Below are 7,008 nucleotides of genomic sequence, written 5' to 3' on the forward strand. Positions count from 1 at the left end.
ATACTTTTTACTATGTTGAAGAAATTACCCTCTAATCTTATTTTGTTGAGTGCTTTAATCAGGAAAGGGTGTTGGATTTTATCAAAGGCTTTTTCTGCATCAATTGATAAGACCATATGGTTCTTGTTCTTTTCCTTGTTGATGTGAAAAAAAAAAGAATACTAGATGCTGTAACAGTCAAACAATGTTTTTAGGTGCTGTCAAGTCCAGTATGATTCATAGAGAGCCTATGAACAAAAGATAGGAACCTTGTCTTATCCAATGCCATCCTCATAATTTCTGACATATTTTACCCAATTGCTGCAGTCACAGTGCCAATCCATTTCATTAAGGATCTTCCTCTCTTTTGTCAACCCTCAATCTTTCCAGGCATGATTTTCCCTTCCAAGGAATAGCCTCTCCTAGCAATATGCCCAAAGTATATGAGGCAAAGTTTTGTCAGCTTTGTCTCCAAAGATCATCCTGATTGCACTTTCTTTTTTTCTTCTTCTTCATTCTATTGAACTTTGCTTTATTGCATTTTGCAGTATTGTGTGTTTTACACTTTAAAAAAATTTTTTAAAAATTTTATAATGGTTTATTTACAAAGTTCTAATATATTTTTTCATACCAGATCTTTCACATTTCCTTCACCACCCTGGCACATCAAATTGTGTGACCCTATGATAAACCCACAAACACCCACCTCACTCATCTGCTTCCACCCTTCCTCTACCTGGATGCCAATACTCATTCTACACTAATGATTTTATATAGTATTTGTCCTTATGAAACTAAGTTCATTTACTCACCATAACGCTCTCCAGTCCTTCCTAAGTTATGTAGTAATTTACAAAATCATTGCTCCTGTGTGCTGCATAGTGTTCTATTGTGTGAATGCACCATAATTTCTCATAATTTAATCTTTAGAACGTCCCACTCAACAATTTTATCCTCTCCATATTGTGCATTTCTGGCTGTATTTGGAAGTCTCTTTATACCGTACACTACGTCTTTTAAGCTTGATGCCAGTTGCACTTTCTTAAATACATATCTCATTGTTCTTTTGGCAGTCCATGGAATATTCAGTTCATTTCTCCAACACCACATATCAAAGGAATCAACTTTCCATCTGATATCCTTGTTCATTCTCTAGCTTTCAGATGCGTAATAAATGACTGAAAAAGCCATGGTCTGAATTAGGAGCATGTCAGTCTTTAAAATGACACAATTACTCCTCAGTAATTTGGAATGGTCCTTGGCTGCAGACTCACTCAATGCAATATATTTTCTGATCTCTTGATGGTTGGTACCAAGGGTATTGATTGTGGATATAAGTAAGATAAAATGAATAACAATTTCAATCTTTATTTAGAATGATGTTATAACATATAATGATGCAGTGGTGAGAATATTTATTTTTAGAATATTTTTTTTCTTGATGCTAAAATGTAACTCATATTAAAAGATGCAGTGTTTGCTCTTCTGGAGCAAGCGTTTCAAGTCCTCTTTACTAACACCAAGAAGGTTGTATAATTTGCATAAAGTAGAGTCTTCCTTCAATCTTGGTACAATGTTCTGCTTCCTAGAATCCAGTTTTTTTAACAATATTCTGAACACACAGAATAGGCATGGAGAAAGAATACAACCTTGACACATACCTTTCTTTATTTTAAAATGTGTAGTATTCCTTTCCTTGGACAACAGTTTATCGAACTAAGTCTTACCAGGTTGTGCCAAGAAATCTTGGTATAACTATTTGGTCAACTGACTAGAAGACATCCATATTTAGTCCCATTCCAAAACAAGGTGGCCTGACAATATGTAGAAATTATCAAACAATATTACTAATATCACATACTAGCAAAATCCTGCTGAAGATTATCTAGAAATGACTGGAACAGTACATTGACAGAGAAACACAAACTATGTTTAGAAGAGGCTGTGGCATCAGAGACATTATTGTCAATGTCAGATGGATCTTGGTAGAAAGTCAAGAGTACACAAGGAATGTCTATCTGTATTTCATTGACCATACAAAATCATTTGACTGCGTGGATCACAATAAATTGTGGCTATCCTTGAGGAAAGCAGGAATCTGAGAACGCTTGATTATGCTTATATAAAACCTAGACTTGGACTAGAAAGCAGTCCTTAGATCACAACAGGGAAACACTGTATGGTTCATTATCAGGTAGGAGATGCAACAGGGATACACCCTGTCTCCTTAACTTTTCAATCTGTATGCAACGGATCATTCAGGAAGCAGGATTTTATGAGGAGATATGTAGCATCACGTTTGGAGGAAAACTTATCAAACAGCCTACAGTATGCAGATGACGCACCTTTGCTTTCTGAAACTGAGGAGGAATTGAAGCGCTTGATGCAGAAGGTCAAGGACTGTAGTCTTCAATGTGAACTGAAGCTCAACATCAAGACAAAGATTCTCACCTCTGGGACAATTGGCAGCACCATGATAGATGAAGAAGAGATTGACGTGGTTAACAATTACAGCTTGCTCGGTTTCACAATACACTCTTGGCACTAGAAGTCAGGAAATCAAAAGACAAACTGCACTGAGAAAATCTGCTGTCAGGGACCTCTCCAGAGTACTGAAAAGCAGTGATGCCAGTCTAGAGACTAAGGTGTGCCTAATTCAGGTTATGGCCTTCACCATTACTTGCTATGTATCAAAGAGCTGGCAAATTACCAAGGATTACAGAAGAATTGATACTTTGAGTTGTGGTGATGGAGAAGAGTATTAAACTTACCAGGAACTGCCAAGAGAACTAACAGGTCTGTCCTGAAGAGGATGAAACCAAGCTACTACTTGGAGAAAAGGATTTTGAGACTCTTTCTCACTACTTTAGGCATGTAATCAGGAGGGACCAGTCTTTGGAGAAAGATCTCATGCTTGGAAAGCTCAAGGCACAGCACAGAAGAGGAAGACCCCAGAGGAGATGTATTTACACAATAACTAGTGTAATGAGGATAGGTGTGTCAGAGACAGTGAAATTAGCTCAAGATAGAGCATGGTTCAGAGCTATTCTGCATAGGGTCACTATGAGTCGTGTTGACTCAATGGCATATAACATTAACAAGTCATAAACATAAAGAAGTGAGGCTATGGAGAAATACCACAATCTTCCCTAGCCCTTCATTAAATTCGTAATTGAATTTTATAAAGAAGTGTGTGTTAGTCACGAACATGTGGTCATTAAAAAACATAACTGGATTTTCTGGATGCTGATATTTATTGAAATGTAGATGTTAAGAAAGGGCAAGAGGTATAGAGAGGTACATTTAATACTGGCTCTTTCAAAGCAAAGTCAGGATTATTTTTTGTGAGCATGGCTACTCTCACTTGATGCTGTAGAGGTGGTAGAATTGGTTAAGAAACTTAGATAAAAGAGAAAGAGTGGGTTAAGCAGGTAGCCTAAGAAAAGAGGGTTGGCATACATCATCACTTCTAAAAGTGAGGCGCTTTACTACACGTTGATTTTTGTTTGTTTTTTTCATTTTTCAAATTGCCATTGCAATTTGGTTTTAATATCCTAAAGTGGCCTTGTGCAATGAACTGACCTGTGGGGTTTACTATAAAGTCTAAGAGTATTTTTCAATGCATTTTGAGAGATTTTATGCAAGTTAAACAAGAAACCACTTTCCCAGTGATCAACGGCATACAGGAAACTAGGCCTGGGATAGGTCTGGTGGATGAACAAGACCTTGGAAGGACAAGAGTGTATCTATGAATGCCTAAGCTTCCTGTTTGCTTGTAATTTGAAGAATCTACTTGAAATTCATGGCCTAATGTTTCCTACTATTTCATTAAAACACTGTGTGCAATTTGATGGACAGCCAGGCATGCTATGCTGGTGGAGACCAGCATGTAGGGAGACAGAATCACAGTGAAAGTCAAGGGATGAGGCCTCATAGATCAGAGTCCTGCTTTGTGAGATGATGTGGCAGAGAGACATTTAAAGTACAAAAGAACTAACCGCCAGTTAGGCAGTTTTAACAATAATAATGTCTTTGAATTTCTAGTCAAAGAGAAGGTTATGTCAGTGGATTAGAAAGGGAATGGGGAAATGATTCGGAGGAATGAGCCTGGAAATGCAAATTAAAACAGAGAGATACCATTTATCAACTATCAAATTGGCAAAGACTTAAAAAGAATGATAATACCTAGTGTTCTCTAGGATAAATGGAGAAGGGAACTCTAATTTACACATTACTGGTGGGAATATTCATCAGCACAGACTTTCTGGACTCAAATTTGGCAATGTGTACAGAAAGTCTTAAAAATGTGCAAACTTTCAAAGCCAGAGTTTTAGTTAGGATTAGTTTCAGCTGTACAGAATAGAAAACCAATGTCTAAAGTGACTCAAACCTAAAGAAGGTGTGTTTCACCTTATTCTAGTGATGGGCAGGCCAGAACTGGAATGGAATTGCATAGAGTAAAACGGTTTTAATAACCTTCTATCCTGTTGCTTGACCAGCCTAAGCAAAGGCTTCATCTCATATTCTTATTGGCTCGTTGAGTTCTAGCCATCCTCTCTGCCCTGTGCCAGAAGAAAGGCAAAAGAAAACTTTACCTTCAAGAGACACAATTCCGAAGACTTCCACTTACATCCTGATATACAAAGCTTAAAGTTCTACGTTGTATAAGGTTCATTTACTTGGCATTAGTTATTCCAGTTTACCCAAACATGCTTTACAAGAAAGCACTGGTGACCTACTTCTAAAAAAAATCTTCCAGGAGGGGTGAGTTAAGCAAATGGAAAAGATCCAGTGTGAAAACAATATATACAAACTTTGTAAGCAAACGGTTATAAAATAAAAGTTTATGTTAAAGAAAAACCAAACAAACCCGAAACCAACCAAAAAATCCCTTCCATTGAAAACTCTGTGGAGGACAATACAATACTCATATACATCGAGTTTCCATGACTCAGATTTGACTGGTTCAAAACTAGGTTTTTGGTTTAGGGGGTGGCCACAGGGACCCAAAGGGACTCTATGTACAGCAGCTCCGAACACTGCTCTGTACTGAGCCAGTATCACTAATTCCAGCACACCAACCTCCCTTTGTCCTAGTAACTGTATCAATCCATCTCATCTGGGATCTTTCTCTCCTGTGCCATCCCTCCAACCTTCTGAGCATGATGTCCTCCTGGCCACATGCCCAAAATACATGAGATGGAGCTTCAGAATCCTAGCCTCCAAGGAGAAACTTGGTTTCACACTCTCCAAGACAAACTTATTTATTTTCTTGGCAGTTTATGGTATGTTCAAGACTCTTCTTCAGCACCACAACTCGAAGGTATCAACTCTTCTGACATCTTTATTCATTGTCCAGTTCTCTGATACACACACAGCAAGTAATGGTGAAGACCATGACCTGGATTAGGCACACTTTAGTCTAGACTGATATTTTTGCCTTTCAGTACTCTGGAGAGGTACCTGATAGCTGATCTTTCCAATGCAGTTTGTCTTTTCATTTCCTGGCTGCTGTTGCCAAGAGTGTTGATTATGGAGGCAAGAAAGCTGTAATTGTTAACAACCTCAATCTCTTCTTCATCTATCATGGTGCTGCCAACTTGTCCACTGGGGAGAATTTTTGTCTTCTTGATGTTGAGCTTCAATTCACATTGAAAACTACAGTCCTTGACCTTTTGCAGCAAGTGCTTCAGAGCTTCCTCACTTTCAGTAAGCAAAGTTGTGTCATGTGCTTAATGTAGGTTGTTAATGAGTCCTCCTCCAATCCTGATGCCACATTCTTTCTTATAAAGTCCAGCTTCCTAAATGATCTGTTGTAGCTGGGAAATAAAGTCATTTTCATGAGTTCAGTAAAATATCAAGAGTGCAAGTACATAATTAGAAAACAACTACTGGAGACAACAATCCTGACTTACACTTCTGTTGAGTGCTGAGAATTTATGGGAGAAAATAAGGGAAAATTCAAAAGTAAATTCATGGTTGTTTATTATAAAGGTATTATGTTGTTGTTGTTGTCATGCACCTCTGAGTCAGAACCAACTCATAGCTGCAGTTGACCATCTAGCATGTTTCCAGAGCCAGTAGATCACATGGGAGGAGATTACCCATCTTAGAAATCACCTAGGCTGTCAATAGGGGGCTGGATGGATATCTTTTAATAAATATGCATACTAGATACTCAGCAACTTTGAAAAATAAAAGTAAATTTTCACGCATGGAAAAATAATTTAGACTTACTAGCAATTGGAAAAAACGATGGTGCATTTATAAGAAAAAAAGAGAAATAAAAAAATAAAAGAAGAAATATAAAATAAAATGGGTGCTCTGGTGGCCTAGTGGCAAGAAGCTGTATGGCAATCCCGAAAGCATGCCGTTCAAGGCTACCAGCAGTTCTTTGGGAGAAGAATGACCAATCTCCTCCCGTGCGACTAATTGCCTCTGAAAAGCCACTGGAAGGTCAGCTATGGGTCAGTTACAACTCTATGGTACACAGCAGGAGCAACAACAACAACGTACATTAAATATCAAAGCCTATTTATGAATAGTGGATTATAAAGGATTTTAATTGCTTTCATTGTATTTCCTTATTATTTTCTGCACTTTTCTATTATGAGTATATGCTACTTGTATGATTTTTTTTATGTAGAAATATCTCTTTGGTATTGCTAAATAGACTTCCTTTTTTATCTTTTCCAGCTATCTCAGTAGTACTTACATTTTCCTACTTTGAACTCTTTCTACACCAATCTTGTCTCAATAAAACTATCACATTCATTTACCTAAAGGAGAACTCTTAACATGCTATTTTTATTATATCTTAAATGGCCTGCAAATGCTTCTTACTTTATGTTGTTGCACGTCTGTGAGTTGGAACTGACTCATAACTGACCTGCCAGTTGGTTTCTGAGGCTGAAAATCACTTGAAAAGACACTGTTTATCTTTCACAAGTGGAGCCACTCATAAACTCAAATTTTCTGCTTTTGAACTGGCAGCATAGCTCCTTATTACCAGTTGTTGTTGTTGTTGTT

This window comes from Elephantulus edwardii, unplaced genomic scaffold, assembly GCF_000299155.1.
Source record: "Elephantulus edwardii isolate Elephantulus edwardi_28Jun2011 unplaced genomic scaffold, EleEdw1.0 scaffold00041, whole genome shotgun sequence".
Taxonomy (NCBI): Eukaryota; Metazoa; Chordata; class Mammalia; order Macroscelidea; family Macroscelididae; genus Elephantulus; species Elephantulus edwardii.